The 17,732-nt window shown below is 46.1% G+C and overlaps 1 long non-coding RNA gene across 3 annotated transcripts in view; it reads left to right on the forward strand.

Annotated features, from left to right (window-relative positions):
* LOC311519634 overlaps positions 1 to 17,732 on the forward strand; it is a 183,675-nt gene that overhangs the window by 39,459 nt on the left and 126,484 nt on the right. For all 3 annotated transcript variants that reach the window (XR_014711331.1, XR_014711332.1, XR_014711333.1), the window contains exon 3: positions 4,298 to 4,396. This is a non-coding gene — a long non-coding RNA (uncharacterized lncRNA). The remainder of the gene's footprint in view (positions 1 to 4,297; positions 4,397 to 17,732) is intronic.

Here is a 17,732-nt window from a genome sequence, read left to right on the forward strand (position 1 = left end):
GTGAACCACGGCGAAATGGATTTGCAAATAGGTTTTAATTACGTTTGGCACTTGGGAGCACACTGCTGGGAGAGGAAATGTTGCCAAGAAAGTGACATGAGCAGCAATGCGGTTTCCAGCTTGCTGTGGTACCTGTTCAAAAACTGGGAGAAAAATAAGATTAATATTGAGACAAAATACTAAGGACCTGATTTTCAATTACACAGTGGCATCTTCGCACCTTTCTGGCCGTGTAAAGGGCTCTTAGCCTGAGTATAAATGTAATATATGCCTAAAAATATTGGCCTTAATAGTTAAAAAAATTAAAGTGTTTGTGAACTTGGGTTCTTCCATTTTTTGGGGTGCCCAACTTGAAACCCCTTAAAGAGTTTGAACTTTAGAAAATACTGAGCAGCCATTGTTTGAAAATCGATACCTTAGCATTCCCATTGGTGCTTTAATTGCACATTCACTTATGATAGATGTGTTTGAAAGTCAGGGATTTCTGGTCCCCAGCACACAAACTGTATAATTTTAATGCAATAATCACCCGCAGATTTCCTTTTGCCCTGGAGCCAATTTTTCTCAGGGTTGCTAGTATACTGGAATTGAGTCTATGTTGCAAAATCTTAAAAGGAAAAAAAATATCCCTTGATTTGATGTTGTTATGGAGAATTTAAATGCACAAAGATCAGGACATTCAAAACATGGCATCTACAGCTAACATACTTAACCACTTTGTATTTAATATTGAGGCATAAATGTACCAGTCTCATCATTATTTACCATTCTGCCAGTCTTTGTGTCATCCACAATTTTGTCTGCAGTGATTTTTATATCCACTTCCTGATCAGTATTTCCTTTCTTGCCAAGTCTTTCTCACTCTTAGCTGATTTTGACTTTTGGCTCTCATTCATCTAGTCCCCTGAGATAGCATTGCCATTGAATTCTATATTGACTTAGACAATGTGCTGATGCAAGTTTTCTTTGCATTGCAATGTTAAGTCTCCGAAGTCATGACTACCAGCCTCAGCCCGTGGACTTGGGAGCATGTCTTGAAAGTACCATGTGTCTTTCTGTGATGTTTCCTGATGATGATTTTTTAAAGGTTGCACTAAGAATTATTTCAGAGTAGCAGCCGTGTTAGTCTGTATTCGCAAAAAGAAAAGGAGTACTTGTGGCATCTTAAAGACTAACCAAATTATTTGAGCATAAGCTTTCGTGAGCTACAGCTCACTTCATCAGATGCATTTCAGTGGAGGTATTTTCTACTGAATGCATCCGATGAAGTGAGCTGTAGCTCACGAAAGCTTATGCTCAAATAAATTGGTTAGTCTCTAAGGTGCCACAAGTCCTCCTGTTCTTTTTGAGAATTATTTGTTTTTATGGCAAAGTCAAAGGACTGCAAAAAGTTACCTCTGACCTAATAAATAATAGATAGCCAGTGCCACCTAACATGCAGATGATTAATGACCATGTAGTGACTTAGCAGGAGCGTCCTAGGCAGCGTACAGGTGGGTCAATTTCTGGTCCCACTCTCATTGTCCTTGAGCTAGCAGGGGCTTGGAGCTCTGTGGAGACAGCGCTCATTTGCTGGCATGCAGGGAATGTTTCACATTGTGTCATGGTGAATTCTCTGGCCAATATGGAGGAGTAGTAATGGACTTACAAGTGTATGATCCAGTCCTCAGCCAGAAGGTTGGTGGTTGCATCACAGTGTACATTCTGCCAAGCCAATTATTGGGGTCAAATCCAAATAATCTGTTTTGTTACCAAGTTTTTACTTCCAAGCAAACTCTTAGGATACTTGCAGTTTAATCACTGGGACTCGGTTCTGGCTCATGTAATTAACAGAGTGTGATTCATATACTTCCGGTCCAAAGAACTGGCTGGTGAATTCACTCCTCATCCTTGGTAAAGATGCCTTGAGTGGCCAGGTTTCAGGTCTTGGTTTCTTGTTGTCTGCCTCTGCATCTCCCAGAATCTGCTCTACCTATGCAATTAAAGGGAAGGAGGAAATGAGATCAGCTATGTACAGGGACAGATTATCCATGTCCCTTGCTCACGTGCATGGGGTCAGGGGTGCATGGAACCTCCTCCCAATCTTGCAGGTCCTATCCAAGGGCAAAAGACAATCAGAATCCTGCAGGGGAGCAGAGGGAGGGCTCCTGTGATGTACAGGAGATCACACAAGATGACCTAGTGGTCCCTTTTGCCCTTTAAACTCTGAGTATGACTAACCATTTACTATCTGCATTCTGCACCCAGGTATGCAGGGGAATCATAAATGCCATCTGTCACTGGTTAGGCCAGTCGTGAGCTGAGACTTACAGTATTATGAGTAAGTCTTTGGGTGACATTCTGACCTGACTGAAGTCAATGGGAGTTTTGCCATTGATTTCAATGGGGTCAGGATTTCACCCTCTTAATTTTACCGTTATCCCATCCAACTCCCCCACCTTGTTATCTGTTTCATCCGCCTGTCTACCTACAGATTTTGAGCTCTCTGGGGCAGAAACTGACTTGTTTGTATATTCCCTAACACAGGGGGGCCCTGATACTTGATTAGGGTTCCTTGGCACCACTGCAATATAAATAGGACATCATAATAAAGACTGAATTTCCTGGCTCCTGTACTGGACAATGTAAAATGTGTTTCTAGGTTTCCTGAATAAAGGGTGGTAGATAGCTGTATAGCTTTGCGGTTATAAGTGGCCGAAGCCAATAGTAAACGTGCCATGGATGTCAAAGGTGTAGGACTGTGCCCAGAATTATAACAAAACACCAGTGTATGTCTGTGCAAGTCACCGCTATTGCTCTGTCACATGTCATGCTGAAGAAATGCAGCTAACGTTCGATCAGTTGCTGGCTTGCAAAATGACTTGTGGTTGTGGTATGGTTTTTTTTTTTTTTTTTTTTTTGGTTTTTTTTTTAATTTGGAAGCGAAGAATCAAGTCCAAAGTGGCAAGCAATTAAGTGCCGCAGTCCACAGCATGCGGCAGAGCTGTTGAGAAATAACAAACAGAAAAGGAGAAGAGAAGTAAAGGGATTTCTAGTCGGGCTGGTGATTAATCACAGTTAGCTCACGTGATAAACTCAAAAAGATGAATTGCAGTTTTAATCGCACTGTTAAACAATAGAATACCAACTGAAATGTATTAAATATTTTAGATGTTTGTCTACATTTTAAAAAATGAATGAATGAATAAATGAAAGCCCTGTTTTCTGAACAGCTCTAGTTGTAATGAAATCATGGTCCATTATACCATGAAACCTGGGTTCTGTACACCATGAAAATATCACTAGAAGCTTTTTTCAAATGTCTTTTGCCATTCGAGCGGGGAAAAAAAGGAGAATGTCATTTCTGGGCCTGCTGTTGGTCGGAGGCCTCTTACTTATAAATGATCTTGTTTCCAAGCTTGGCAATGTAGAAACCCATTGAAAAGACAGTCTGTAACTCTGTTTGCATCATGCTGGAATATTGGTTTCTTCTGAAAAATAATACGGACATTAAGATGAAGTATTTGAATTTAAAACAGTGTTTTTCTTTTAGTTGTAAAACTAACATAAAAACAGGGTGGAAAATGGATCGTAGTCTCTGCCAAGACATGCGGTGGGGAATTATTGTATTTATTTAGATGAAATATAAGGGCTAACTGTGTAAACATAAGTCATTGTCCATCATTTAAGAGCGGTGAACAAGGTTAGAGGTTTGGTATAAAGGGACGCTAGTCTATTTCGTACCATGGTAAACCACCATTAAAAATCCTTTTAACCTTTTTATTAAAGATTAAGAAAAGAAGGGAAAAACCGTTACGGTGTTTGAAATATAAAGGGTTAAACACGGCTTTCATTTTAACAACATCCTTTGTTCTCTTTCCCTTTAGCTGGACAGAAGGAAACGCCCCCTGCTGGACAATCACTTAGCACAGGAGGCCTCAACCTTTTTCTGAGGGCCCCCCCAACATGCTATAAAAACTCCACGGCCCACCAGAGCCACAACATCTGTTTTTCTGCATATAAAAGCCAGAGCTGGCGTTCGGGGGTAGCAAGCCGGGCAATTGCCCGGGGCCCCGTGCCACAGGGGTCATGGCAAAGCTAAGTTGCTCAGGTTTCAGCTTCAACCCCAGCAAGTCTAACACTGGCCCTGCTTGATGGCCCCCTTGAAACCTGCTCACAGCCCCCCCTCTCGCGCGCAGAGACCCCTGGTTGAGAACCACTGACTTAGCGGACAATAACTGTCCTTATAGTGAAAAGAGAAGTTAGTTGAAATGAGCAGGAGCTGCTGCTGTTAAAATCCAATCCTGTTTCATCCCAGGTGGAGTTGGGGATTCAGCTGGAACTGGTAGGGGTGACGTCATCTGGATTCTTCTCTCTGCGCCTGGTCAGGACATCTCTAAGGATTGGGACAACAAAGGTTTGGGGTCCTAGGAAACGGTGGGGGTAGCAGCCATAATGGTGAAACTTGCACCAGTAGCTCTTCTGTCTCCCTAAAGGGAGTGATGGGTGGATTAGCCCATCCCCTTATTATTTTGTCCACCAATTAAGCCTAATTTTCAACACACCAATTTTGGCTCATTAATTTTCGATCCCATGTTGTTCTTGTTTTCCAGGCATGATCCTAGGACAGTCCTTGTTATATCAGGAGGTCTTTTTATCTGCACTAATTCAGTATTTGCCTCCCTTTCATACCTTTTCCCATCAGCATTTGTTATCACTTTCATATATTATTTTACAGTTGAGCTCACAGGGTAGATTTGTAAATCCAATTACTACAATAGACTGCTGTCTGTCCCTAATTTATATTGTTCCTCAAGACGATGGCCATCACCCGCAGCAATTCAGAAATGTCAATCATAGTACAATCCTTAGGCCTAAATTTTCAAAATTGGGTGCCCAAAGTTAGGCTGTTAAATAGTGATTCAGCTAAGTATTAAAGCCCAGGATTAAATCCCTACCTATTCAGCAAAGCCCTTAAATGTATGCTAAATTTTATGTGCTTAAATCCCATTTAAATTAATGGGACTTAAACAAGTGCTGAATGGGATATGTGATACAGCAAGGCCAGGGAGCAGTGGGAGAGGGGAGATATATATGCCCTAAGCTAATTAAGGCGTGGCTCCCTATAGACTAGGGAAGGTTACTACAGGTTAATTGGAGCACCTGTAGTCAATTAAGGCTCTGTCAGGAACTTAATAAACCTCCCCTGCTTCAGGCAGACAGGGTGGAGTGAGGAAGGAGAGAGGACTGGAGCTTGGAGGTGTGTTGCTGACAAGTTAAAGACCAGAGAACCAGAGGAAGGGAGACCCTGCCCCAACATCAAAGATGTAGGGTAACCCTACCTAAGGGGGCAGAAGGTTAAAAAAAAAAAAAACCTGCTGTGGCTCAGAGTGAGAAACAAACCCAGACCCCTTCCCTTCTCTACAAGCTTCCTAGGCTACTAGTGGGGAATGGGGTGGTGTCTTAGCCCTTCCGCCAAGAAAAGCATGCTGGAAGGACTAGGACACCACCCCACCATACCATTTTGTCACAGATAGAATTGCTGAATGGATACCTGAGTCATACTTAAGGCACGTAAATAAAAGTGGCCTGATTTTTCTCAAGTTCCCGTTGACTTTGCTGGATGTAGTGGCAGGCTCATTATTTCTGAAACATTATTATTGATTTGTATTCCTGTAGTGCCCAGGGGCCTTGTCATGGAGCAGGACCCCCTGTGCTAAACATTGTACAAACACATTGGGCCGCTTTTATTTGAGGTTGTTATTTAGATGACAAACTTTTGGCCTTAATTTTCAAACACCTTTCACAATACCTGTTGACGAGTGCTTCTTATGTGTACAACTTTACAACTGTTGGGCTGAGCAAAATGAGCCCTGTTTCTCTTTAATGCAGGTATCCAGCTCTTCAGAAAGAGCGCTTCTAATCTACGTTTTTAAGAGCGTTGTAGGTGGGTGTTCTGGATCAGTACAGTTAAAGTATGTCTGCCATGGACTAGGGCATCTAGTGAAAGAAAGAACTTAATCCCCAACTAGCCATATTGTTGTTCTCCTGTAAATTAATGCAGTTTGTTTGCTTATCAAGAATCTGGATCCACTGCCATGTGGCTTGATTGGTTCCTTTGTTGAAAATATTTGCTCCTGCAGAACGTTTGTTAAACTGTCTCATTGCTAGATAGCACTGGCAGCTGTCCTGGACGAGAGACCAAAGTTTGGCAGGAGAGTAGTTCAAAATGTGGAGAAATACCTTTTATAAAGATATAATTGAATAAAATAATACTAGACATTGATAATACTTTGCTAAGTTCTTACATGTGTGTGGCACTTGGGGTTACCTGGTTGTCATTTGGCTTGTGCGATGCCCTATAAGGGAGGGGGGAAGTTCTCTTTATTGTCTCTAGATTTGATTCAGTGGTGTTGGGTTTTTTTTTTCTCTGTGAGCTACAAAGAGTCCTCAGCATCCCCACCCAGCAGCCTGAGCGTATTGTTATTTGCTTGTCTCTTTGCTCTGACTGCTGTTGAGCATCAGAATTTGGCCAACCCTGAGGAAGTGAATCATTCTCACACAACCACGGAGAAGTTTGGCGTTGGATACAGATTGAACCCCCTATACAGCCGCTGCTGGCTCTAGGCTACGCAAGGTGTGATCTTTGGATGTTTCAGGTTAGCCAAGCCCTCATACCCTATCCCCTGAAATGAACGAGGGGTGGAGAGCTGCCACAGCCAGCCTGAGAAGCTGCTTCAGTCCCAGAGCTGGCATGTGTTCAGCATAGGCCTGTGCAACTGACACACCATTCCCAGAACACTAATCGCTTCCCTGCCCATACGCTATGGCAAGGCGAGGTGCGCCACCCAGGCAATAGGCCTTAGTGAGGCAAGAACAGCTGACAAAGGTGTGATTCCCAGCTCTCCCGGAGGCTTCCAGACTGATGCTTTGGGACTAAAGTTGGTTTTTGAAAATTGTTTTGACCAAACCCCATTTTTGAAAATTTTCAGAGGTAAATGTTTTACTTCTCTCCTCCACAAAAATTTGAAATGAATTTTAAAAGGAGACCTTACAATGTTTTTGTTTTGAAATTGTGGAAAATGCTTTCTCTGTGTTTTTATCCACCCCAGCCACTGGAAAAACAAAACATTTAGTTTTCATATTAAAAACTGAAAATGTCCATTCTTTTTGTGGTGGGGACCTTTCCCCCGGATTATTATTTTGTGGCTGACTCTCTTCCTGTGTGAGCTTGGTCAAGTCATTTAATTGCTCTGTGCCTCAGTTTCCCAAGTGGAACAGGGATATTAGTACTGCCCTACCTCACAGGGGGGTTCTGAGGATGAATTCAGTGGTGGGATGGGGTGCTCAGATACTAGGGTGGAGATGGCCTTATAAGTAGCATTGCTCTCTGTGTAGCTGAAGATCATCCTTGACCTTCAGAAGTGATCCCGTAATAAATCACTGCCATATTTGTGACAACAATGTCAAATGCAGGAAGAATTTTCACCCATCAAACCTGCTATGACCAGATACCCTGGTGAGGGGGGGCTCTATGAGAACCTAGACTGACCTTACGCTCACGCACAGCACCTCATCTCTAGGGGTACAGGCCACAGACGAGTCTACCACAAGTCAGCTCTAGGGATGAAGCAGAAAGTTTATATAGGAGGCATGATCCTTTATCAGTGCTCGCATCTCCAGGCAGAGCAAAGAGATAAAGCAAACTGAAACCATATTAGTCAGCCTCACTGCCCTTTCTCTAAAAAGAAAAGGAGGACTTGTGGCACCTTAGAGACTAACCAATTTATTTGAGCATAAGCTTTCGTGAGCTATAGCTCACTTCATCGGATGCATAAAGTGGAAATACAATGAGGAGATTTATATACACACAGATCATGAAAAAATGGGTGTTTATCATACACATTGTATAACAGAATGCCACTAGCCGTCACCTTCAGCCCCTAATTAAAACCTCTCCAACGCATTATCAAGGATCTACAATCTATCCTGAAGGACGACCCATCACTCTCACAAATCTTGGGAGACAGGCCAGTCCTTGCCTACAGACAGCCCCCCAACCTGAAGCAAATACTCACCAGCAACCACACAAGAGAACCACTAACCCAGGAACCTATCCTTGCAACAAAGCCCGTTGCCAACTGTGCCCACATATCTATTCAGGGGACACCGTCACAGGGCCTAATCACATCAGCCACACTATCAGAGGCTTGTTCACGGCACATCTACCAATGTCATATGTGCCAGCAATGCCCCTCTGCCATGTACATTGGTCAGACTGGACAGTCTCTACGTAAAAGAATAAATGGACACAAATCAGACGTCAAGAATTATAACATTCATAAACCAATCGGAGAACACTTCAGTCTCTCTGGTCACTCGATTTCTGATCTAAAAGTGACTATTCTTCAACAAAAAACTTCAAAAACAGACTCCAACAAGAGACTGCTGAATTGGAATTAATTTGCAAATTGGATACAATTAACTTAGCCCTGGTCTACACTAGGACTTTAGGTCGAATTTAGCAACGTTAAATCGATTTAAACCTGCACCCATCCACACAGTGAAGCCCTTTATTTCGACTTAAAGGGCTCTTAAAATCGATTTCCTTACTCCACCCCTGACAAGTGGATTAGCGCTTAAATCGACGTTCCCAGCTCGAATTTGGGGTACTGTGGACACAATTCGATGGTATTGGCCTCCGGGAGCTATCCCAGAGTGCTCCATTCTGACCGCTCTGGACAGCACTCTCAACTCAGATGCACTGGCCAGGTAGACAGGAAAAGAACCGCAAACTTTTGAATCTCATTTCCTGTTTGGCCAGCGTGGCAAGCTGCAGGTGACCATGCAGAGCTCATCAGCACAGGTGACCATGATGGAGTCCCAGAATCACAAAAGAGCTCCAGCATGGACCGAACGGGAGGTACGGGATCTGATCGCTGTTTGGGGAGAGGAATCCGTGCTATCAGAACTCCGTTCCAGTTTTCGAAATGCCAAAACCTTTGTGAAAATCTCCCAGGGCATGAAGGACAGAGGCCATAACAGGGACCCGAAGCAGTGCCGCGTGAAACTGAAGGAGCTGAGGCAAGCCTACCAGAAAACCAGAGAGGCGAACAGCCGCTCTGGGTCAGAGCCCCAAACATGCCGCTTCTATGATGAGCTGCATGCCATTTTAGGGGGTTCAGCCACCACTACCCCAGCCGTGTTGTTTGACTCCTTCAATGGAGATGGAGGCAATACGGAAGCAGGTTTTGGGGACGAAGAAGATAGCTCACAGCAAGCAAGCGGAGAAACCGGTTTTCCCGACAGCCAGGAACTGTTTCTCACCCTAGACCTGGAGCCAGTACCCCCCGAACCCACCCAAGGCTGCCTCCTGGACCCAGCAGGCGGAGAAGGGACCTCTGGTGAGTGTACCTTTTAACATGCTATACATGGTTTAAAAGCAAGCATGTGAAAGGATTACTTTGCCCTGGCATTTGCGGTTCTCCTAGATGTAGTCCTAAAGCCTTTGCAAAAGGTTTCTGGGGAGGGCAGCCTTATTTCGTCCTTCATGGTAGGACACTTTATCACTCCAGGCCAGTAACACATACTCGGGAATCACTGTAGAACAAAGCATTGCAGTGTATGTTTGCTGGCATTCAACCAAAATCCGTTCTTTATCTCTCTGTGTTATCCTCAGGAGAGTGAGATATAATTCATGGTCACCTGGTTGAAATAGAGTGCTTTTCTTCAGGGACACTCAGTATAGCCCATTCCTGCTGGGCTGTTTGCCTGTGGCTGAACAGAAATGTTCGCCGCTGTTAGCCACAGGGAGGGGGGAAGGTTGAGGGGGTAGTCACGCGGTGGGAGGAGGCAAAATGCGACCTTGTAACGAAAGCACATGTGCTATGTATGTAATGTTAACAGCAAGGTTTACCCTGAAAGAGTGTAGTGACTGTTTTATAAAATGTGTCTTTTTAAATACCGCTGTCCCTTTTTTTTTCTCCACCAGCTGCATGTGTTTCAATGATCACAGGATCTTCTCCTTCCCAGAGGCTAGTGAAGCTTAGAAAGAAAAAAAAACGCACTCGCGATGAAATGTTCTCCGAGCTCATGCTGTCCTCCCACACTGACAGAGCACAGACGAATGCGTGGAGGCAAATAATGTCAGAGTGCAGGAAAGCACAAAATGACCGGGAGGAGAGGTGGCGGGCTGAAGAGAGTAAGTGGCGGGCTGAAGACAGGGCTGAAGCTCAAATGTGGCGGCAGCGTGATGAGAGGAGGCAGGATTCAATGCTGAGGCTGCTGCAGGACCAAACCAGAATGCTCCAGTGTATGGTTGAGCTGCAGCAAAGGCAGCTGGAGCACAGACTGCCACTGCTGCCCCTCTGTAACCAACCGCCCTCCTCCCCAAGTTCCATAGCCTCCACACCCAGACGCCCAAGAACGCGGTGGGGGGGCCTCCGGCCAACCAGCCACTCCACCACAGAGGATTGCCCAAAAAAAAGAAGGCTGTCATTCAATAAATTTTAAAGTTGTAAACTTTTAAAGTCCTGTGCTTAAAGTGCTGTGTGGCATTTTCCTTCCCTCCTCCACCACCCCTCCTGGGATACCTTGGTAGTCATCTCCCTATTTGTGTGATGAATGAATAACGAATGCATGACTGTGAAGCAGCAATGACTTTATTGCCTCTGCAAGCGGTGATTAAAGGGAGGAGGGGAGGGTGGTTAGCTTACAGGGAAGTAGAGTGAACCAAGGGGCGGGGGGTTTCATCAAGGAGAAACAAACAGAACTTTCACACTGTAGCCTGGCCAGTCATGAAACTGGTTTTCAAAGCTTCTCTGATGCGTACCGCGCCCTCCTGTGCTCTTCTAACTGCCCTGGTGTCTGGCTGCGCGTAACCAGCAGCTAGGCGATTTGTCTCAGCCTCCCACCCCGCCATAAACGTCTCCCCCTTACTCTCACAGATATTGTGGAGCACACAGCAAGCAGTAATAACAGTGGGAATATTGGTTTCGCTGAGGTCTAAGCGAGTCAGTAAACTGCGCCAGCGCGCCTTTAAACGTCCAAATGCACATTCTACCACCATTCTGCACTTGCTCAGCCTGTAGTTGAACAGCTCCTGACCACTGTCCAGGCTGCCTGTGTATGGCTTCATGAGCCATGGCATTAAGGGGTAGGCTGGGTCCCCAAGGATACATATAGGCATTTCAACATCCCCAACAGTTATTTTCTGGTCTGGGAAGAAAGTCCCTTCCTGCAGCTTTTGAAACAGACCAGAGTTCCTGAAGATGCGAGCATCATGCACCTTTCCCGGCCATCCCACGTTGATGTTGGTGAAACGTCCCTTGTGATCCACCAGAGCTTGCAGCACTATCGAAAAGTACCCCTTGCGGTTTATGTACTCGCCGGCTTGGTGCTCTGGTGCTAAGATAGGGATATGGGTTCCGTCTATAGCCCCACCACAGTTAGGGAATCCCATTGCAGCAAAGCCATCCACTATGACCTGCACATTTCCCAGGGTCACTACCCTTGATATCAGCAGATCTTTGATTGCGTGAGCTACTTGCATCACAGCAGCCCCCACAGTAGATTTGCCCACTCCAAATTGATTCCCAACTGACCGGTAGCTGTCTGGCGTTGCAAGCTTCCACAGGGCTATCGCCACTCGCTTCTCAACTGTGAGGGCTGCTCTCATCCTGGTATTCATGCGCTTCAGGGCAGGGGAAAGCAAGTCACAAAGTTCCATGAAAGTGCCCTTACGCATGCGAAAGTTTCGCAGCCACTGGGAATCGTCCCAGACCTGCAACACTATGCGGTCCCACCAGTCTGTGCTTGTTTCCCGAGCCCAGAATCGGCGTTCCACAGCACGAACCTGCCCCATTAGCACCATGATGCATGCATTGGCAGGGCCCATGCTTTCAGAGAAATCTGTGTCCATGTCCTGATCACTCACGGGACCGCGCTGACGTCGCCTCCTCGCCCGGTATCGCGTTGCCATGTTCTGGTGCTGCATATACTGCTGGATAATGCGTGTGGTGGTTGATGTGCTCCTAATTGCCAAAATGAGCTCAGCGGCCTCCATGCTTGCCTTGGTATGGCGTCCGCACAGAAAAAAGGCGCGGAACGATTGTCTGCCGTTGCTCTGACGGAGGGAGGGGCGACTGACGACACGGCTTACAGGGTTGGCTTCAGGGAGCTAAAATCAACAAAGGGTGTGCCTGTACATCAAGGAGTATTTCAGGCAGGACTGCACGGAGGGTTCCAATAAGAAATGGTGCACCAAAGTTATCGTTGTTATTGGAACAAGGAGGTTAGCCTGGCCTCTGATTGATACATGGCTAGATTAACCTCGCTGCGCCTTCTCTGTGACTGACTGCAGTGTGATCTAGACAGGGGAGGAGGAAAATGAGTACAAAACAAATCTGGTCTATTTCTTGTTCTGACCCACTCCATCTATCCTTTACATCTTTGGCTGGCAGCAGACGGTGCAGAAGGACTGCATGCCATCCACATCTCATGGCTGCTTGGCAGAAGATGGTACAGTACGACTGCTAGCCATCTTCATCTCTTGCCTGCCTGGCATAAGATGGTACAATACGACTGCTAGCAATCCTCATCTCTTGCCTGCCTGGCAGAAGATGGTACAGTACGATTGCTAGCAGTCCGTATCGCCTGCCCGCTCACCATAAGACGGTTCAATAGGACTGCAGGACTAAAGAGAATGACCTGGTCAAGTCACTCCAAATTTAGTCCCTGCGCCCATGTCTGCCCAGGCGCTCCCAGCCGACGTGGCCAGGAGCACCTCGGACACGACGAGGACGACTACCAGTCGTATTGCACCGTCTGCTGCCAGAAGGCAATGGGTTGCTGCTACTGTGCAGCAAAGCCGTACCGCGTCTGCCAGCACCCAGGAGACATAGGGTGACGGTTACCTGAGCGGGCTCCATGCTTGCCGTGGTATGGCGTCTGCACAGATAACTCAGGAAAAAAGGCGCGAAATGATTGTCTGCCCTTGCTTTCACGGGGGGAGGGAGGGTGGGAACGGGGTCCTGACGATATGTACCCAGAACCACCCGCGACAATGTTTTAGCCCCATCAGGCATTGGGATATCAACCCAGAATTCCAATGGGCAACGGAGACTGCGGGAACTGTGGGATAGCTACCCACAGTGCAACGCTCCGGAAGTCGACGCTTGCCTCGGTACTGTGGAAGCGCTCCGCCGAGTTAATGCACTTAATGCACTTAGAGCATTTTCTGTGGGGACACACACACTCGAATATATAAAACCGATTTAAAAAAAACCGACTTCTGTAAATTCGACCTAATTTCGTAGTGTAGACATACCCTTAGGCTTGAATAGAGACTGGGAGTGGTTGAGTCATTATACAAAGTAAAACTATTTCCCCTTGTTTATTCCTTCCCTCCTCCCCCCACACTGTTTCTCAGATGTTCTTGTTAACTCCTGGAAATGGCCCACCTTGATTATCACTTCAAAAGGTTTTCTCTCCCCCATCCCCACTCTCCTGCTGGTAATAGCTCACCTTAAGTGATCACTCTCCTTACAATGTGTATGATAAACACCCATTTTTTCATGGTTGTGTGTATATAAATCTCCTCACTGTATTTTCCACTTTATGCATCCGATGAAGTGAGCTGTAGCTCATGAAAGCTTATGCTCAAATAAATTGGTTAGTCTCTAACGTGCCACAAGTACTCCTTTTCTTTTTGCGGATACAGACTAACACGGCTGCTACTCTGAAACCTGCCCTTTCTCTGTAGGTACCAGAAGGGGCCAGCTGCAGCTGTGACCTCCTGTACATCTGAAAACACCTGGGACTAAGCCAGTCTCCTTTCACCAGCACATTCAATCTGGTCCCAGAAGTAGCATGATACAGCATGATCTGTATTCAACACTGAATATACCTTACCCTAGCTTGGCAACTGCAAGAGGTTGTGGTGTAGCTGTGCCTACAAAGTCCTGACAAACCAGGATGATGCAACGTGCTACCTTCACTTTCTGACATGCACAACGCTGAGGAAATTCTGGGCCTGCTTTTTAAATATTGATTTTGGGCACCTCTGATTGAGCCCCCAAAAACAGAGACCCCTCTAAAGGGACAAGCATCCCCACTCTCAAAATCTGACTTTGTTCAGGGTTCTCAAGCTGGGCTCCCACAAAGTGACACATCCATGTGCACAATTGCTAGTTGGTGGTTGTTTTTTTTTTTTTTTAAATCTAGGCCCCGGTGTGGAGTTGACATCCGGTGCAGGATCAGTTGCTAGGCTCCAAACAACATGTGACACCACGCACCAAGTGACTGCCCCGTGAATTAGACCTATGGGTACAGCAGTCGGCTCATGTCTCCTTCCAAGTCACGTGAGGGGAGAACTGCAGGACTGAACATGATGCTGTGACCCAAGCCTGCCTGACCACCCACGGCACTATGCTGTAATAAGCACTTAATAGTCACCCTCAGTGGTGACTATCTTACTTCTGAGCTCACAGGCGCATATGCCTACACACAGGAGCAAAGTGCACCTGGCCATGGCACAGAGCCGGCTGCCAGCGTTCATGCATGCACGCTGAAGGGGCCTGTGCAAAGCCTCCGTAGCAATTGTATCACCATGCTGCCTTCATGATGCAATGTTCACCCCATGTAGCCGTACCCCGAAGCCACTGGTCAGCAACAGCAAACCCACGTGCCCTGAAAGTGCCGATGGGCTGTTGGTGGCAACAACAAAACCACACAATGGGCTGTCACCTGATTTTGCCACGCATGCCACAAGCATGACAGTGGCATGGAGTTTCCTTTAGCTGATGGAGTGCAGACAGACAACAGAGCAGCGTCCTAGCTGTCTGTGTGCATCACACCACACTGGAGAACTGTGTGTGCTACACCACACAGGCTAGGCCATAAGTTGCCTGGAGGCTACTGGACTCACAACTTGGAACATTTGCCCTGGACAGGCTGGATTCACCAGTCAGTCAGGAACTTGGTTGGGAGCTACATGGGGCTACACAACAGCCCTTGATGGTCGCCACATGTCCTCCAGAGGTAACCTCAGTACCAATGGATGGCTTCTCGAAGCACGTTCCTTCTGTCCGTTAACCGCATCGTTGGATTTCCTGCCCAGTCCTGCCACGTGCCACGCGTTGCTGAGAAATAACATGTGACCGCTTTAGAATAAGCAGGAAGCAAGCCCTCAACTTTAAACCTGCATTAGTCTGCCTGGAAGGCTAGCTGTGTGGTCGAACAGGGTCTGTTTTTGTGACCACGGCTCCTGGCCCCCAAAGAGATGTGTGACTCCCAGGATCACGTAATCCGTATAACAACCAGGAGTCCTTGTGGCACCTTAGAGACTAACAAATTTATTTGGGCATAAACTTTCGTGGGCTAGAACCCACTTCATCGGAGGCATGGAGTAGAAAATACAGTAGCAGGTATAAATACACAGCACATGAAAAGATGGGAGTTGCCTTACCAAGTGGGAGGTCAGTGCTAATGAGACTGTTCAATTAACAGTAGGATACCAAGGGAGGAAAAACAATGACTTTTGCAGTGGTAATGAGTGGCCCATTTCAAACAGTTGACAAGAAGGTGTGAGTAACAGTAGGGGGAAATTAGTATGGGGGAAATTAGGTTTTGTAATGAACCATCCTCTCCAAGTCTTTATTCAGGCCTAATTTGATGGTGTCCAGTTTGCAAATGAATTCCAGTTCTGTAGTTTCTCGTTGGAGTCTGGTTTTGAAGTTTTTGTTGTTGAAGAATTGCCACTTTTAGGTCTGTTGTTGAGTGACCAGGGAGGTTGAAGTGTTCTCCTACTGTTTTTTGACTGTTATAATTCTTGATGTCAGATTTGTGTCCATTTATTCTTTTGCATAGAGATGGTCTGGTTTGGTCAATGTACATGGCAGAGGGGCATTGCTAGCACATGATGGCATATATCACATTGGTAGATGTGCAGGTGAATGAGCCCCTGATGGTGTGGCTGGTGTGGTTAGGTCCTATGATGGTGTCCCCTGAATAGATATGCGCACAGAGTTGGCACCGGGGTTTGTTGTGTGGTGTGTAGTTGCTGGTGAGTATTTGCTTCAGGTTTGGGGGGAGGGGCTCTCTGTAAGCGAGGACTGGCCTGTCTCCCAAGGTATGTGAGAGTAAGGGATCGTCCTTCAGGATAGGTTGTAGATCCTTGATGATGCGCTGGAGAGGTTTTAGTTGGGAGCTGTACGTGACGGCTAGTGGCGTTCTGTTACTTTCTTTGTTGGGCCTGTCCTGTAGTAGGTGACTTCAAACTCGTAAAACTGCAAAGCTGGAATTAATTTGCAAACTGGACACCATCAAATTAGGCCTGAATAAAGACTGGGAGTGGATGGGTCATTACAAAACCTAAATCTCCCTACTGTTAGTCACACCTTCTTATCAACTGTTTGAAATGGACCACTCTCATTACCACTACAAAAGTGATTTTTTCCCCCCTCCCTTGGTACCCTACTGTTAATTGAATGGTCTCATTAGCACTGACCTCCCACTTGATATGGCAACTCCCATCTTTTCATGTGCTGTGTATTTATACCTACTACTGTATTTTCCACTCCATGCATCTGATGAAGTGTGTTCTAGCCCACGAAAGTTTATGCCCAAATAAATTTGTTAGTCTCTAAGGTGCCACAAGGACTCCTCATTGTTTTTGCTGATATAGACTAACATGGTTACCACTCTGAAACCAATATAATAACATTACCCACATCAGGTCACCTCCCTCGTCATCTCAGCTGGCTCTTGCCAGACACTGGGATACTGATACACACCAGGAGAGCTGCTGCTTGCTAATGGAGAGGACCAGGAGCACACCTGTAGGATGCCATTTGTGACTCTCTGGACGTGCAGCACTCGGGACACAATTTTTGCCCTATGGGCATGTATAGGACCAGGACTGACTTTGTTGTGTAATCTAATTCAGGTGCAGGGATGGGTGAACTGGTTCAGAGGTTGGCAAAAAATAAGCCCCATCCTGCCAAACATTCACCTTTTTGAGATTCTGAAATATTTCCCATCTCTTTCTCTGGTGCTATTTAGAAATGTCCATTTTGCCAGAGTTGGCCCCTGTAAAGATCTGGAAGCACTAGCTAGCTGTTTGGCCTCTCTGCCAAATGAAGTCTCCAACTAGGAATAGGCAAGATAGATTCTATTTGAGGGGCAGGGTTAGTGAAGAAAACCGAGGGGTGAGGTTGCTTGGAAGTGGTGGCTGCAATCATTCAGGGGGCTTCAGTGGAGTTTTGCATAAGCATCCTACTTCGTGGATGTTTCTCTGAAAGTGTTATTTACTCCTTCTCATAACATAAGAACTAGGGGCTACTGAATGAAATTAATAGGCAGCAGGTTTAAAACAAACAAAGGAAGTATTTTTTTCACACAATGCACCATCAGCCTGTGGAACTCCTTGCCAGAGGATGTTGTGAAGGCCAAGACATAACAGGGTTCAAAAAAACTAGATAAGCTCTCAGAGGATCGGTCCATCAACGGCTATTAGCCAGGATGGTCAGGAATTGAACTCTACAATTGCCCTGTTCTGTTCATTCCCTATGAAGCATCTAGCCCTGACTACTAGCGGAAGACGGGATCCTGGGCTAGATGGATCACTGGCCTAACCCAGTGTGGTTAACCAAAGAACGGCCAATCTTCAATTCTGAACTGTGCCCATCCCTAACGAACCTGCTCCAGTTCTGCCCATGCAATCATGATTCATTGTCGTTTTATGCTTACTCATA

Source organism: Lepidochelys olivacea (genome assembly GCF_965140295.1).
Source record: "Lepidochelys olivacea isolate rLepOli2 genome assembly, chromosome: 4".
Lineage (NCBI taxonomy): Eukaryota > Metazoa > Chordata > Testudines > Cheloniidae > Lepidochelys > Lepidochelys olivacea.